General features: G+C 38.0%; 1 long non-coding RNA gene across 1 annotated transcript; it reads right to left on the minus strand.

The window, feature by feature from the left end:
• Window positions 1-6,988: 6,988 nt before the first annotated feature.
• Window positions 6,989-10,858, minus strand: LOC126377272 (uncharacterized). The gene is made up of 3 exons (XR_007567806.1): window positions 8,592-10,858; window positions 8,308-8,449; window positions 6,989-8,235 (listed from the first exon to the last, which is right to left on the minus strand). It is a non-coding gene; the product is annotated as an uncharacterized LOC126377272 (long non-coding RNA).
• Between the last annotated feature and the right edge of the window lie 8,071 nt (window positions 10,859-18,929).

Genomic DNA, 18,929 nt, shown 5'->3' on the forward strand with positions numbered 1-18,929 from the left:
TCACCAACCTCATCGCTGGTATCAGAGTTACTATTGAGCCGCCAAAGGCCCCTGACATGACTCATGTAACGACTACTTACTTACATCAGTAAGAAGTAACCGGGACCAACGGCTTAACGTTTGAATTTTTACTGATTGAGTGAAAATTACATTTAAAATAAATTAATAAGTCATTAGTGCAAGTGAGATACCGGGGCGCGGTGATAGACAGAGTTTGTACAACGCAATAAATAGTGAGACGTATTACCGTCTACAATGGTCGAGCCAACTGCATCAACAATGACATATCTGATCTACCAGTCAGATATGTTGACTGAACCCGTTCGTATGTTATTAGGAGTCTAGAAGTTATATCGTCGATGTCGAACAAACGTTGTTTCCCTTGCACCGTATTATCACCTACAGAAAAATCAATAGCATTGGCAGGCAGACACGCTTGTACAGAGCAGAACAACTCACCGGATTTAAAACAATGGAGTCCAATACAATGGGAGGGTAGAGCTGTTTTGTTCCCTGTACTATAGTCACGAAGAACAGTGAATATGTGTGATTGGCCCAATATTGATCTGAATTGTACGTGCTTTCAGCTCCTGTGCGTTATTGGGAAAGCGAAAGAAAGCAGAGGTGGCATTTATGGAAGTTTTTTGTGAAATGAAACTCATTAGAACAAAGACAGAGGAAAAAACAGAGTTGAAAGGAAGACCTGGTATAAGCAGAGCATTGTTTACAAAAGAATGCAAATGGTTTTGTTTTTCGAGGGTGTTTATGTAGGTAGATACCTATACCTATTTGCATTCTTTATATATAAGTTGAAGGCCACTAGTTTTAATATGTTTTCTTAAGTATTTTTTTTAAATATTCTCCATCTATTTTGAAGTCGGTAAAAAAAGTGTCATTGAATGTACATTTTGTGGCACATCTAATATATTAAATTATAAGAAAACACTTAAGTAAAGCCGGCTGACTAGTCAATTCCAGGTAACCTTTGATAGAGTTTTGATGTAACAGTTACAGTGTTGATAGTAAAAAAAAAAATCTTTTGTAGAATTTGGTTTCGACCCTTTTCCGACAGTGTAAGCAATCGAAAATCAAGTGAAATCAAAATGTGCGTTTACCTACAAACGAAGGTAAAAAGGGACAGAATAAACTCTCGGTTTTGATTTGATTATGTTTGTACGAACATCCGTGACTGGAAGCCTGAGTTAAATAAACCTTTGTCCGCGGGTGTGTGTTGGTAGAAATGGTAAAAATCTTATATCCTGCCACCGGGTTTTCGGGAAACGAAATATATAGATTTTTTCCTCACAAAATGAATACTTACCCGACTTTTGACCGTGAAAAGATTCCCCGTCGATTTTGTATATTTCGTTTTCCTTAAAAACGAGGATTGTCAACCCCTGCCGTAGAATCCGTAAAATGCGTGCGGCGAACACGGGCGTATACAATGCGAACACAAACTGAAAGTATGTTACAATAAATAATATATTGGCATCACGCCTTTATCCCCAAAGGCATAGGCAGAGGTGTATAGTTACACCCACTTCTCACCTGCTATGCTTGAGTCCAATGTAACAGGACACGACCCTATTGCTATTAACTGGGCACAATTCTTGGAAATCACATGATATCAAAAATACAGTGTGTTAGTGACATGTGTACGAAAACTTTAAGGGATGATTCAGACCATTCTGAGTCGATATCAAGTAGACGTTTCCGTCGTAAAATTATGTGATAGAAATTAAAAAAAAAACACAAAATAAAAACATGAAATATCGGGAGTCTCATATCCCCATTTAAACGCGGTAAGAACCCGTTATTATGTGTTTTAATTATAAAAACATGAATTTTGCAATGGTATATTCTACTTGATATTAAATCAAATCATGGCCTGAATTATTCCCCTCAGTATTCGTCACTATGTCACTAAAACCCTGCATAAGAGTATTTACGCGTAATGGAAAGCTCAACTATAATATCATAAAAAGGGCTAAGAGCATGCTGGACACGATTAAAACAAGTTTTATAATTCCGGCATAAAGCAAGTTCCGACATACAGTGTTCTGTTGTCAACATTTTGTAGAAAATATCAGTCCTTAACCGATTTCAAAAACGAAGGTTATTTTATGCTATAGTTTTTATTACGAGTTCAAAGTTACCCAGAGTTTTAAAAAATGCCGTAGTAATTGAAAATTTAATTAGGTTGTCGCCTCTTTACCGTTATTCAAAACCCCCTGTCCCTGTTCCTGTTAGTACTTTACTTTTAAGACCTCTGTAGAAACATAAGGAATGCAATAAATATCTTTTTTTTTTCTGTAACGCTGATTATATATTTTATGACATAACAACATAACAAATACTTTATTACACAAACAGAAAAAACAAAATACAAAACATAACAAAAAAAAAACCGACTTCAAACGCAAAACTAAAAAGCAATAAATAAATTTACTTCGCACAAAGTAATTAGTACGTATTTTCAATTAGTTAATTAATTTATAATTCTGAAGCCGGTGCCAAGGAAATGCTACAACGAAGTACCGATTCATATATTTTTCAATACTGATTGTTTTGTAATTTTTTGTTTGACATTGTTTTGTAATTGCTTTGATATAGGTATTAAACAATATTGTGTGTACATAGTAATTTGATATTGTAGTAGGGTTGTTGTAGCATTTACTTGGCACCGACTTCAGAATTATAAATTAATTAACTAATTGAAAATACGTACTAATTACTTTGTGCGAAGTAAATTTATTTATTGCTTTTTAGTTTTGCGTTTGAAGTCGGTTTTTTTTTTTTGTTAAAAATTTTATTTTATTTTACGATTTTAAGTGATGGTTAGACCGAGCAAGGATGCAGACAGACAGATTTTCTGTTTTATATTCATATATAATAATATAATATATTATTAGTAGTGATCACAATTATTATTGATGAACATGTTTACACACACACACTCACACACGCGCTAACGCACACGAGCACACGCGCACGTACACACGCACACACACAGATACACGCACACACACAGACACACGCACACACACACACACACACGCGCGCGCGCGCGCACACACACGCACACACACACACACACACACACACACACACACACACACACGCGCGCGCGCGCGCGCACACACACGCACACACACACACACACACACATGTGTATGTGTACATACACACATGTGGTTGTCAGTGGAAGCTGCTATCATACACACTCACGCATACATATAGATACAGTAGATTTCGCGTGGTTCGCTCGCTGCTAAAGCAGCTCGCGTGTCCTGTTTATTCGAAACTGTCCCTCTTCGTATGGCGGCCATCTTGTTTTTCAGCCATTTTGTTTTTTTTCACCGGCGACAGAATTTGACCAAGATTTAAATGGGTGTCGTAGAAACAAACAAAATCCAGGTGCAATAGGTTTGCCAGACCGTAGGATGTCTCCCTGATTGGGAGCAGTTTTCAAAGATGACGTTCCGATCACACCCCTATACATCATTTTTACCCCCAAGACATTTTCTGGAAAAACAAAATTTTGTATGGCGGCCATCTTGTTTTTTCGCCATTTTGTATTTTTTTCACCGGCCATTAAATTCGACCAAGATTTAAATAGGTTTCGTGAAAGAAAAATTGGTTCAGGTGTGATAGTTTCGCCAGGCCGTAGGGTGTCACCCTGATGCGGAGCAGTTTTCGAAAATCGGGAAGTATTTCCATACTTAACATGACGATCCGATCACAACCCCGATATATATTTTATATCCCGAGACATTTTCTGAAAAAACAAAATTGTGTATGGCGGCCATCTTGTTTTTCCATTTTGTTTTTTTTTTACGCGCTATGGAATTTGACCAAGATTTAAATAAGTGCTCTGAAAGAAATATTGGTTCACGTGCGATAGTTTTGCCAGGCCGTAGAGTATCTCTCTGATGCGGAGCAGTTTTTGGTGACCAGAAAGTATTTCCGTACTCTACATGACGTTTTGAGTAAGCGCCCCATACATTATTTTTACCCAAACGGGCTTCTTCCAAAATCGACAAAATTTTGTATGGCGGCCGTCTTTTTTTTCCGCCATTTTGTTTTTTTGCACCGGCGATTGAATTTGATCAAGATTTAAATACGTTTCGTGAAAGAAAAATTGCTCCAGGTTGTATAGTTTTGCCAGGCCATAGGGTATCTCCCTGATGCTGACCAGTTTTCGAAGGTCGGGAAGTTTTCCCGAAGCCTAAAGATTGATCCGATCAATATGACTTTACAAACGCACTAGTCGCTCCTACGATTTTTGAAAATTCCCCTCGATTTCTCTGGTCTTCCATCATCAGATCCTGACTTCCTTGACATGGGACCCCCTTGGGTATATCTCCTTTCAAACAAAAAAAGAATTATCAAAATCGGTTCATATACGACGAAGATATGCCCGAACAAACATAAAAAAAAAAAAAAAAAAAAAAAAAAATATACGGTCGAATTGAGAACCTCCTCCTTTTTTGAAGTCGGTAAAAAGAGAAATAGAATGAGTACAATAGGCGGCCTTATTGCTAAGTAGCAATCTCTTCCAGGCAACCTAGGCCTTCTATGCTACGCGTAAATAAGCGTTTCTTACATTCATAATTTACAATTTTCATTCTTCTTCATCTACCGTGTGAGTTGTGAGGTGAATTATCAACCTCATCAACCATGGATGATGTTCTTCGACTTTCGTTGAATAACCCTGTCTAGTATTAGAAGAACGACATCGAAATCGAGACGGGTTGGAATCCTGGCGGTGATATCACAAAAATAGAAAGAACGAAAGAAACTTTTAATATATAGAGACACCATAGTAACAAATATATAACAAAACACGGAATAACACATAACTTCAATCAAAACACGTAATAAAAACAACTTACTTACACAAGAGAGTACAAATAAATAGACAGTAAATATTAAGGCAATTGTAATAGAGTGTATGGATTGGTCAACAATGGCGGTGGTGTAATTTATAAGAGCCAATAAGCTGGTATTCTGTGGACCCTGCTAAGTGAGGCAAGGAAATCGTGTATCGAACAAATACAACATCGGCTATATTAAATTAAATACATCATATATTGGTGCTAATTCCTGTAAATACCATCTAATTTTATTTTAGGTTATATCTGTCATTTTCTTATCCGCCGAAAAGGAAAGGGACGGGTAATCGACAAGCATAAAATTTTATGGAACACACGTCAATTTTAAGCACAAATCTAAAACAACCGTCTAAAAATTCGCCCGGGTTATTCATTTATTTACTCATTCTTCCTAAAATTAAGAGCTGTCAATCATCCGTCCCTTTCCTTTTCGGCGGATAAGAAAATGACAGGTATAACTTAAAGTAAAATTAAGAGATGTCTGCAGGAATCGGGGCCATTATATGATTATTTACTTAAACTATGAAAAGTAGTTTACAAAAACATTTTCAGTCCCTTAGCATTATCCTTATTAAGAGGGAAACCACTGCCCTATTTTTCCCTAAAAAAGTAGCATGGAAAATGCTGCACCAACAAGAGCGTGCCTATTAAATTGATGATGAGCATTATCCCGTTTTTCAATTGGTCCGCTTACCTAACTTGAAGATTTGACAGGTCCGGTTTTTTACAGAAGTGACTTCCTCTCTGACCTTACAACCCGCCAAGGGAAAACCAGCTCAATACAGGTTAGGTCACATACCTCTGAAAATGCATTTCGCAGGAATGTGGATTTATTTTGTGGATTTAATACACCGCTGAGAATGTGATGATAATATTATATGATCCAATCATGAATTCGAAAAGAAATTCGACAATCATTGGTTTAGGCTTGTGCTGGATTCGGACTTGCAACCTGAACGTTGAGAGGTAAGCGTTCCACCCACTAGGCTACTACGGCAGGTACTTTAATTAAGTATATATCTATTTTTCCCCAAAAGAGTAGCATGAAGAGTGCAACACTTATAAGAGTTTGGCTCTAAATTGGTGATGAAGTAAGTATGTATTCGTATCGTGATTCTTGTCAGGGGCCTTTAGCGACTTAACACCTGACACCAGGGTTGATGTGGTCGGTCATTGTTCTCACAACCAATACGAGAGTTAAGACGTATATATTAATATTTATGTCGTTGCTGCCCTTACCATTGCTACTATAGTTTGCAGCAGTCAATGGTAAATGGATAATAGTAGGAAACGGAATGGAATATTAAAGGTCATTTGAGTTGCACGTGTTGTTATTAGGTATTATGATACTGTCCTTGTCCACATACTTGGCTTTCAATGTCTTAGAATAAAATAACATTTATTAATCAATACTAATTGATAATTGATCAACACAATATTTTAAAATACATAAAATTATATAATGTACACACCATCCTGTTTGATTCCCGTACATACAAAATAATTATATTTAAATTTATACCCGTAATTTCTGTCTGATTAATATCTGAGGGGGATGATTCAGGCCATGATTCTCAGTTGATATCATGTGGAATTTCCTGTCGGAAAAATCATGAAAATTTGACTTTTTTTTAAATTATTTTCACTTTCATACTTTTGCGACGGAAAATCCTACTTGATATCAACTCAGAATCATGGTCTGAATCATCCCTGAAAGTTTTCGTTACGATGTCACTAACACCCTGTATAGTCGGCCCAGTTACCCAGGGGTATTTTGTCGATACTTTCAACCTTTGCGACAGAGTTAACAGTTGGTTCCTACCACTAAGCTCACGATCATGTACATCGAATCCCTTTTTAAAGTTTTGCAAATTTCTTTTGACGAACATAATGACCTCAAGAATACTTAAAGAGCATATTGTAAGAATTTTTAAGTCTTTAAATATTGGACGCCAATCGGTCTTGTCTCATTTAATTTTCTCTTTGTGAATTTCTTAACTCGTTTTGTTACCTTGTAGTTTTCATCGTATTGTTGGAACTATAATAAAACTTTCTTTAATTTTATAACATATATATGTCGTAACAGTGGGGGGTCGGTCGTAACATCATCATCAGAATGGAGGGTGGGCGTTAGAAGACAATAATGGCCGTCATCAGTATCACAATCATTTTATTTACTTCCACATAGTTTTTGTATCACGATTAAATAAAGTCACAGCATAAGGTACACACTCACGGCAACGTCACGGTATTCGTAACGATTACACAGTCTCTCGTTATCTAGCGCGCATAAGGACGTTAGCGCGAAGGGGCTACTCGCCCTCTACTTGCCCTCCACCACCCATGGTTCCTATATTCGGACCGAATCATCGGGACACGTGCTCTTTTCCGATCACACTTTCTTGACGTCCCTACAAGTTATAGGTGAGCGACTATAGCACTCCTCGTAATTATTCGACACGTCCGCTCATGACGATGGTTCGCGGTAGACTGCCCGACTAGAACGGCAGTACACGTCCGCTCGACACGACGACTCTGTAGTGACTCGACTTCACTCTGCTCTGGCCGTACGCCACCTGCCGTCGGAGCGTTGCAACTTCATGACGGAAGTGATGTAACTTCATTTTATTTTCCGATTTGATCAATTTCTCTTCTTAATTCATAACTAACTCCGACACGGCCATCCTGCGTGACACACGTCCTCGTGTGTTAATCTGAAACAATATACCACAGCACAGTATCCAAGTACGCTCGGTCATTCCTGACCTAACACGAGACTCTATAAAGGACTCTGCCCGAGCTCTACTTGTGACTCTACACGAGCTCTACTTGTGATTCTACACGAGCTCTACTTGTGACTCTACACGAGCTCTACTTGTGACTCTACACGAGCTCTACTTGTGACTCTACACGAACTCTACTTGTGACTCTACATGAGCTCTACTTGTGACTCTACACGAGCTCTACTTGTGACTCTACACGAGCTCTACTTGTGACTCTACACGAGCTCTACTTGTGACTCTACACGAGCTCTACTTGTGACTCTACACGAGCTCTACTTGTGACTCTACACGAGCTCACATTACATCATGATAAATCATCAACTAACAATACACGGACCATTGACCAGTATTCACACACTATAAACAACCAAACTTGAAAATCCAATTACTCTTTACACATCGGTCGTTACTATCACCTAAACGAGCGATAGTAACTCATGCCACTCTACTGAGCGACGATATCTCAAAACCAGGCGTCACTACCACCTAAATCGAGCGGTAGCAACTCATGCCACTCTACTGAGTGACGATATCTCACAACCAGGCGTCACTACCACCTAAATCGAGCGGTAGCAACTCATGCCACTTACACCAAGTGACGATATCTCACAACCAGGCGTCACTACTACCTAAATCGAGCGGTAGCAACTCATGCCACTTACACCAAGTGACGATATCTCAACACAGTCGTTGCTGCCACCTAAATCGAGCGACAGCAACTCATGCCACTTACACCAAGTGACGATATCTCAACACAGTCGTTGCTGCCACCTAAATCGAGCGACAGCAACTCATGCCACTTACACCAAGTGACGATATCCCAACACAGTCGTTACTGCCACCTAAATCGAGCGACAGTAACTCATGCCACTTACACCAAGTGACGATATCTCAACACAGTCGTCACTGCCACCTAAATCGAGCGACAGCAACTCATGCCACTTGCACCAAGTGACGATATCTCAACACAGCTAGCACACAAACTTTACATTTTAGTTGGTAGAATAGTGGTCAATGCGTTACACAATTTCTTTTATATCACTAATTTCTAATTTGTGCAGTTCGACTAATTCTACCGGAGGTCAACTTGACTTAGATTCAGGTACAATGTCATGACCAAATACAAAGTCAACATGACATCCAGGCTTCGACCGCATACCTGTAGTTTCTAAGACGAGCAGCACAAAAGTGGCTGCAGCCCCGAACACTACAAGTGCGCAGCTTCCTATTAGAGTTGCTCCGAAACAGGTCAATCATAGCTTTCATTACTCAATTAAATCAATTAACATTATTACACATCTACTGCAAAGCACAACAGACTGTAATATTCCTCCCCAAACTGTGGTTACGCTACAAAACAGTCATAAGTCACAACATCCCCTCCCGGGATGGCCACCATGGTCCACGACCACAAAACGACAGAGCACCCTGCTCTCACACACACAAGTCATAAAGTCACAGTGTAGCGACCAACACCTCGAGGAAACATTACCGCATTTAAACAATTACCAATTCGGTATTATCATTATTTAGAATGTTTTGCTCCAATTTTCTCACTAATGATTTAATGTTTCGGGCATTTTTTTTAAGCCTATTTCATTTAATCATAATCCAAATCATTTTACTTCGCAATGTTTACTTCACTTCATTACGATTTCCAATTTAATTAAAGTTAACAAAAGAGAACTTTCTGCACTATATTCGTTTGAAACCTAATAAAAATTCCATTATTCAAATCAGGTAAAACAGATACGACTCACCGGGACTTATAAGAATTTCCGATAAAAGATCAACCACTGGTCTTGTGACATGGTTTAGGTCTTCAACAGCACCAGCGCAGCAAGTCCGGCTGGTATACAACGCGCTGCCATGATGTCGTCACTTTACACGGCTACAGCTCAGCCCGCGCCATTTTCATCCCCGCTTGCAATCCACCAATTGCCGAACCAAGTTATGACATGAAACAAAAGAATTCACTGTATTATCGTATTCACATGACTTTCTTTCAATCGGTTTAAAAAGATTACAAAACACGTTATTTAACGAGACTCAATTATCATGTCATGATTAATTTCTTTTTGCTTGGAGTGAGAAAATACAACTTTAACCACGCAGGTTAAGCGTGTCTACACCAATTCGAAATATTTTTTAGACCAAAATACAAAGATTTGACGATGATGAAAACAGATTGGAAAACGCGGTGTGATTGACACGGATTGACACAATGTGTCTCGTCAATTTTGTTTTTTTTTTTAAAAACAATTTCCTCATCATTAGAAACGGAAATTCACATAGCAATGAAATCAATAACAATAAGGTTCCAGTATGAAAACGACTCACCGTAATAACAGTTTTCAAGTTGAGGTACCATCATTTTCAAACACGACTGCACACAATATGGAAATATTGTGATGTTCACGCCATCATATCTCACGGCATGTAGTGATGACGATCATTAACAAGGTCCAGGTCACTTCAAATTCAGGTCCATCTCCAAATTCAGGCATGGCTGTAGACTACATCTTCATCACGTGGTCACACGAATGTGATAGTCATCATAATCTTCTTCTGATTGTGATAATCCAAACTTACATTGTCTTGTTGTGAACGTCGCATCACATTGTCTTCATCCAAGTCCACTAATCCCGCTTCTGATGTCGTAACAGTGGGTGTCGGGTCGTAACATCATCATCAGAATGGAGGGTGGGCGTTAGAAGACAATAATGGCCGTCATCAGTATCACAATCATTTTATTTACTTCCACATAGTTTTTGTATCACGATTAAATAAAGTCACAGCATAAGGTACACACTCACGGCAACGTCACGGTATTCGTAACGATTACACAGTCTCTCGTTATCTAGCGCGCATAAGGACGTTAGCGCGAAGGGGCTACTCGCCCTCTACTTGCCCTCCACCACCCATGGTTCCTATATTCGGACCGAATCATCGGGACACGTGCTCTTTTCCGATCACACTTTCTTGACGTCCCTACAAGTTATAGGTGAGCGACTATAGCACTCCTCGTAATTATTCGACACGTCCGCTCATGACGATGGTTCGCGGTAGACTGCCCGACTAGAACGGCAGTACACGTCCGCTCGACACGACGACTCTGTAGTGACTCGACTTCACTCTGCTCTGGCCGTACGCCACCTGCCGTCGGAGCGTTGCAACTTCATGACGGAAGTGATGTAACTTCATTACCGACTTCAAAAAAGGAGGAGGTTCTCAATTCGACCGTATATTTTTTTTTTTTTTTTTTTTTTTTTTTTTTTTATGTTTGTTCGGGCATATCTTCGTCGTATATGAACCGATTTTGATAATTCTTTTTTTGTTTGAAAGGAGATATACCCAAGGGGGTCCCATGTCAAGGAAGTCAGGATCTGATGATGGAAGACCAGAGAAATCGAGGGGAATTTCCAAAAATCGTAGGAGCGACTAGTGCGTTTGTAAAGTCATATTGATCGGATCGATCTTTAGGCTTCGGGAAAACTTCCCGACCTTCGAAAACTGGTCAGCATCAGGGAGATACCCTATGGCCTGGCAAAACTATACAACCTGGAGCAATTTTTCTTTCACGAAACGTATTTAAATCTTGATCAAATTCAATCGCCGGTGCAAAAAAACAAAATGGCGGAAAAAAAAGATGGCCGCCATACAAAATTTTGTCGATTTTGGAAGAAGCCCGTTTGGGTAAAAATAATGTATGGGGCGCTTACTCAAAACGTCATGTAGAGTACGGAAATACTTTCTGGTCACCAAAAACTGCTCCGCATCAGAGAGATACTCTACGGCCTGGCAAAACTATCGCACGTGAACCAATATTTCTTTCAGAGCACTTATTTAAATCTTGGTCAAATTCCATAGCGCGTAAAAAAAAACAAAATGGCGGAAAAACAAGATGGCCGCCATACACAATTTTGTTTTTTCAGAAAATGTCTCGGGATATAAAATATATATCGGGGTTGTGATCGGATCGTCATGTTAAGTATGGAAATACTTCCCGATTTTCGAAAACTGCTCCGCATCAGGGTGACACCCTACGGCCTGGCGAAACTATCACACCTGAACCAATTTTTCTTTCACGAAACCTATTTAAATCTTGGTCAAATTTAATGGCCGGTGAAAAAAATACAAAATGGCGAAAAAACAAGATGGCCGCCATACAAAATTTTGTTTTTCCAGAAAATGTCTTGGGGGTAAAAATGATGTATAGGGGTGTGATCGGAACGTCATCTTTGAAAACTGCTCCCAATCAGGGAGACATCCTACGGTCTGGCAAACCTATTGCACCTGGATTTTGTTTGTTTCCACGACACCCATTTAAATCTTGGTCAAATTCTGTCGCCGGTGAAAAAAAACAAAATGGCGGAAAAACAAGATGGCCGCCATACGAAGAGGGACAGTTTCGAATAAACAGGACACGCGAGCTGCTTTAGCAGCGAGCGAACCACGCGAAATCTACTGTATCTATATGTATGCGTGAGTGTGTATGATAGCAGCTTCCACTGACAACCACATGTGTGAATGTACACATACACATGTGTGTGTGTGTGTGCGTGTGTGTGCACGCGCGCGCGCGTGTGTGTGTGTGTGTGTGTGCGTGTGTCTGTGTGTGTGCGTGTATCTGTGTGTGTGCGTGTGTACGTGCGCGTGTGCTCGTGTGCGTTAGCGCGTGTGTGAGTGTGTGTGTGTAAACATGTTCATCAATAATAATTGTGATCACTACTAATAATATATTATATTATTATATATGAATATAAATCAGAAAATCTGTCTGTCTGCATCCTTGCTCGGTCTAACCATCACTTAAAATCGTAAAATAAAATAAAATTTTTAACAAAAAAAAAACCGACTTCAAACGCAAAACTAAAAAGCAATAAATAAATTTACTTCGCACAAAGTAATTAGTACGTATTTTCAATTAGTTAATTAATTTATAATTCTGAAGTCGGTGCCAAGTAAATGCTACAACAACCCTACTACAATATCAAATTACTATGTACACACAATATTGTTTAATACCTATATCAAAGCAATTACAAAACAATGTCAAACAAAAAATTACAAAACAATCAGTATTGAAAAATATATGAATCGGTACTTCGTTGTAGCATTTCCTTGGCACCGGCTTCAGAATTATAAATTAATTAACTAATTGAAAATACGTACTAATTACTTTGTGCGAAGTAAATTTATTTATTGCTTTTTAGTTTTGCGTTTGAAGTCGGTTTTTTTTTTGTTAAAAATTTTTTTTATTTTCCGATTTGATCAATTTCTCTTCTTAATTCATAACTAACTCCGACATATATTTTCCTCTACTTTTGACAATCAAATGTTTATCAGCATAGAATACAATCTTATAATTTTACTAGTGGACCCAACAGGCTTCGTCCTGTCAAAAAGATTTGCAATGTGGCAGAAACACACCTACATTGCTTAGACAACAGTGAGTGTTTTCAATATGAACTTTATACAATAACAATAAAGCTCAAATTGACTGTACGTTTTAGTTAAAAAACGTTTGTATGGGAAAAAGAAAAGGGTTTTTTTTATGGTTTTTCCGGCAAACATTCGTATTTTTCTCGCCATAAAAATCATTTTTGGATTTCAACAAACATTTAAAAAAAGAATTGGCCAAAATGGTCCAAGCGTTGTTGAGTTATGCGCTTACCAGCACATTTTGCGATTCATTTTTATATTATAGGTGACAATCAAAATTGCATCCATGTCTTGCTATCTCCTCCCAAACTTTATTATAGAACTAGTAACTGTGTGTAAGCTGATTAGGAATTATTACGCGTTCGAGAAACGCGTGTTTTGTCACAGGCTCGCATCTCGGCTGGGGCTCTAAACCACTGAATTCGAATTTAGAAGTGTGAATTCGTTTCGAAAATTTGTGCCTGGTTAATGACAATAAGATCGCCACTATTACGAGGTACTTAAACATTACTGGCGAGGAGTATAATATAATTACTTATAAGGTTCAAATTCAAAGACGTGTTTTAATGATGTTCAAATTTTGGTTTACTTATTTGGAAAATAGGTCTGTCTAAACAATTCAGTCGCCCTAAATAAATTGCCGAACAAAGCACATATACCTAGTCGACAAGGAGAAAGATAAAAACATTCCTCAGAGCCATGACACGATACCAAACAAACAAAAAGTCAAGAGTCAAAAAAGTTCGAGAGAAAATAAATAAGTAAAACGCGCAAACAAACGCAATTCATTCGGCCAACAAATGGAAAAAGTTGGGATGTGCCATCGCTTCCCAGATGATGGATGGGCGACATCCGGCCCAGGTGTTTCTGGTTTTCTTCAAACAAATACAAACAAACAATCACGAGGTCTTATCTGTTTCTTTTTGTTTCGGCTAAACTCGAAACGCACTGCATTAAAATCGTTTATTCGCGATTACGACGAAGAAACGATTTTGATAGTCGGCGTAGGTAAGCACAATGCAATTTGCCTTAATGTTTACTGTATATTTATTTGTCCTATCTTGCGTAAGTTGCTTTTATTACGTGCTTTAATTGAAAGTGATGTGTTTGTTATTCCGTTCCAGACATAATAGTTAAACAATGGGGTTTGGATTTATAAAGAACATTATAAAGAACAGGTCTTAGTAGGTTAAATTTTTTCCTATGTAATAAAGGTTTCTTTCTTTTTTTAACCTGTGAGGAACGGGATAACACTATGGGGATGATGAATTTGTCACTTGTAAAATAGTGAATTTCTCAAAGATGTACTGGATGTTAGTGACATCGTAACAAATACTGAGGGGGATGATTCAGACCATGATTCTGAGTTGATATGAAGTGGAATTTTCCGTCGCAAAATTCATGACATTTTTATAGTTTTTTAAAATTGTTTTCAATTCTATACTTTTGTGATGGGAAATTCCACTTGATATTAACTCAGAATAATGAGCTGAATCATCCGTCTCAATTCGTTACGATGACACTAACACCCCGTGCAAATACATACAGATAGCCATACAAGTAGGTATGGGTGTTAGTGACACCGTAACGTATACTAAGGGGGACGATACAGGCCATAATTCTGAGTTGATATCAAGTGGAATTTCCTCTGGGAAAATTCATGTTCCTTTGTGTTTTTTTTTTAATTATGTGCTATTCCATTCTTTTGCGACGGAAAATTCCACTTGATATCAACTTAGAATTATGGTAGTGAGGTGAGTCATCCCTCAAAGTTTTCGTTACGATGTCATTAACACCCTTTATAACACAATTCTACTTTTTTGATATGGCTGTGTTTGAATTTAAATATGAATTTGAATTTGGCTAAAGTACGTGAACCTTTCATCGCATCTTCCGTTCTTCTACCTTCAAGATACGAGTCTCCAGGTACTACGTAATTTTCAACGTCTTCATAAAACAAAGCTTAACCAATCTCCGGTTGATACTTAACAAGGAGATTGAATGTTGTAGTGGATATTAAAGCATGAGTACTACTTAGCGCAGTAAACAACAAGGTTTACAACTTTTTTTTGAAGTAGGCAATGACGTTTACTACTTGGCGAAACGTTTTCTTTTTAATACAATTAATAATAAGGGGTGGTAATAATAAGGAGTGGGGTGCGCATTTTACCACTTTGAAAGAATCTCTCGCGCAAATTATTCAGTTTAGAACAAAATAATAATATTAGAAACCACAATATAATTTTTGAAGACTTATTCATATATATCCCACAAGTATGGGTTTTATGAAAAAACATTTTTTGTGTTTCAGTTTTAAGTATGGGCAACCCTCATGAATATTAATGCGGTTTACAAAATACATCGACTTAGTAAGTTTAAACAGTATAGCTCTTATAGTTTTCGGAAAAAAGTGGCTGTGACATACGGATGAACGGACGGACAGACAGACAGACACGACGAATCCATAAGGGTCCCGTTTCTGCCATTTGGCTAAGGAACCCTAAAAAGAAACTGATGAACTTGACCGTAACAATCTGAAATAAAATTCCCAATTTCAAACACATTAGGGATTTTTATCACGAACCTTTTACAACGCACCGTTTCCATTAGTATGGACTGCCGTGTGAATACTAATGAATGATTTATACAGGACTGTGATTTTGGATCGAACTCGGACCAGAAACAATAAGTCCGGTGTTTGTGGAGTTTTGTTTAGGAGACTGTGATCATACTAACATAAATTCATGATTGTGTTCTTTTTAGCCTTTATTCACTGCTACTGTTCAAAGCAATGCAAACGTCTTAATGACTACCTAAATGATAAAAATGTTTGGTATTGACTGTGTTCCTCTAGTTATTAAATAACTTGTAATGTATACCCTCATTGGTTTTTAAAAGATGTGTTGCTGTTGCAGTTTCTTGTCATTTCTTCTCCTCAGCCATAACACCTTGCGAAATGATGTCAATTAAAAAATGTTACATTGACCTTCAACAAGTTTATCCATGATAATTACGTTGAATAAAAATGATTCTGATTTCTAATTTCTGTCTGTTTGGCAACAGCGACAGCATCGCTACCCAACTAAACAATAATCATTTTTATCGACTCAGTGCGCTTGCTTCGTTGCAGACTCCACGTAAGTAGCCACACAGAAGCGGAGTTACAATAGTAACATTTAGAATATAATAAATCAATGGATGCAGGAGTACAGAAGGAAGAAATACATGGCTCTTGGACGAAGTATCACATTGCGATTGTATCGCTAATTTTAGAAGCGCGTGCGTATATAGGTTAACGTTTTGCACTTCATCGCTCTATGGTGTATTGCGATTGAATCGGGACAGTATCACCACAAAAAAACGCAGTGTGTAAAGGGTCTAATAGCGATGGAAAAGTATGTTATAAGACGATAACTTTTGGTAGGTACCTACATGTAGGCATCCTAATTTATAAATAAAGGCCCTGCTTCTCTTCCAGATTTTACTAAAAATACGCTAAACCACTTCTGTCTTGGATGTTATCTATTTGAAGTATTTTTTTGAAATAAATAAATTATTAAGATCTGCGCTGTGACATCTATCACGTCGCCTTAGAAAAATATAAATCCCTTAGTCGACTTTAACGATATCGTTGACAATATTTGCGATATGATAAATGTTTTACAAAGTTAGAACAACCAACAAGTCTTAGTTTCTTGCGTGTTTTTCCTTTTGTGGTTTTCTTATCATTAGCATATCAGGATGTAAATAATTTGAAAGGTTTCCAGAAAAACCTTTACCGAAATACCACATCGAATTTATTTCTTCAACCTTTCTTTGTCATAAAAAGTTAAAAAAGACTTTTAATTTTGGAATGTACATTGTTGGCTTATCTTACATTGTATGCCTTCCCCTTAACGCCCCTCGATCAACCAAGAACCCTCTAGTCTTATCACGATAACAGTATATTAAGCGTATAATTTGAAGAGAGGTCACGAAGTTCCCATGGCATTGGACAGTTATTTCCTTAAGGTCCTTGGTAGATAACAGTTGTTGATAAGGAAAATTTTCCCAATATAGAAGCAAAAGGACCTTTGCCGAAAACAAGGTATTTCATTAGGAGCTTGAAGGCGATCGAGAGCACAAAGATCCTGAAGGGACGCAATTGCTAACATATTTTGTTATGGAGGCCATTGAACTCACTTCATCTTCGCAACTTCTAATTTGTTTTACTGAAACGGCCTACAAGCTACTAATAGGTATGTGGCTTGGAGACGAACATCAGTAGTTTATCCAATCATGTCCCCTAGGTGGTGCTAATTGAGCGACACATTTACCCGTATTAGGCGTAGGCCGTGCTTGGTACCACCCTCCAGAAAATCATCAGTATTTTCCAAACTGTCATATTTAAACTCTGTACCATTAATTCGAGCAAACTTAAAGCGATAAATTAGTAGTAAGTGGCTCTAAACCACGACGAATTCTAAAAAATTAGAAAAAAGTATTTTTAGAACCAAAACGTTTACTGGCAACTTCGTTCGCTTGAAATCATGTTAATTAATTTAGTGGTTTCATTTAGTAATTCCCAAAAACCCCTTTTTAGTGTTGTCTGCCACGGAAGCTGTTTTCACGTCTCTTGTATTCAAATATATCCTCTCGGACAACGCCATGGGACGAGGTTTGCGTTTATCAGTCTGGGCACCCTCAAGTCTGTCGTCTTAAATTTTTGTTCCGGGTGAGAGCGCTGAGCGCTTCTTACTTTCCCAGCCAAGTAGGCAATGCCATCCGAAGCAAATCCTACAATAAGTCACGTTAAAAAACTTTTATTGTTAATGTGAGCAATAGAATATTTATTTTTCTAACGGTCTGTAATGATAATTTTCTTGATAAATTAATAAGCCAAATCCAATTTGTATTCCTGTGTTATATGTTCCTTTGTGCAATAAAGAATTGTGTATTGTAAAGATAGCAAAAATATGAAGAAGATTTTTTCTATGCTGGAAATTGCAGTCTTTTAATTTATAAAACAAAATATACTCTAAAAGAATAAAAAATAAACAATGTAGCGGTGGTCTTTTTACAAAAAGACCGAGCACTTCCTTTCTTATTCCTAGATTTACGTTTCTTCTTTCTTTTTGTTCTTACCCTCGGTCTTATACGGCTGTTTTTTCTTAAGTTTAATTATGAAAGCACGACAAATATTAGGGTTATACAAAATGCTTATTTTCTATTTAACTTTTAGATTTGTAAATAACATAATTTCAATCTCTACAATGTCGAACGATAGATATAATTTCATATCTGACTCTAGCCAAACACCGATACCGACCCCGCCGGCGTGGTCGACGATTTCCCTCATTCAGCGCTTATCGCTATCGACCCACTAGGGTCAATTAATTCTTTCAAATATTTTTCCTCTCAGACGACGCCCTGAGTCGAGGTTCGCGCCCAACTGGGCACCCTCAGGCGTGTTGTCTTAAACGTTGTACCGGGTGAGAGCCTTCAGCGCTCCCCATTTGTCCGGCCAAGTAGTTAATGCCATCTGCAGCAAATCTACAATAAGTCACGTCAAAAAAAAATGACTCTAGCCATGGACCGCTTAATAAAAAAAAACTCAGTGAAGGCACCTCCTCCTCGTAAAGTGGGGAGGTTTGATTTTCGTCTTTCTCATTGTCACTGTTGTCCAGTGGTACACCGGCTTGCTTCTCAATCAGGGAGCACCAGTTCAAACCCCGGTACCGGACACGCACCAATGAGTTACTGTTAAAACTCCTTTTTGTAATCTACAATGAGAACATAACATAACATAAACAGCCTATATACGTCC

This window comes from Pectinophora gossypiella, chromosome 22 (assembly GCF_024362695.1).
Source record: "Pectinophora gossypiella chromosome 22, ilPecGoss1.1, whole genome shotgun sequence".
Taxonomy (NCBI): domain Eukaryota; kingdom Metazoa; phylum Arthropoda; class Insecta; order Lepidoptera; family Gelechiidae; genus Pectinophora; species Pectinophora gossypiella.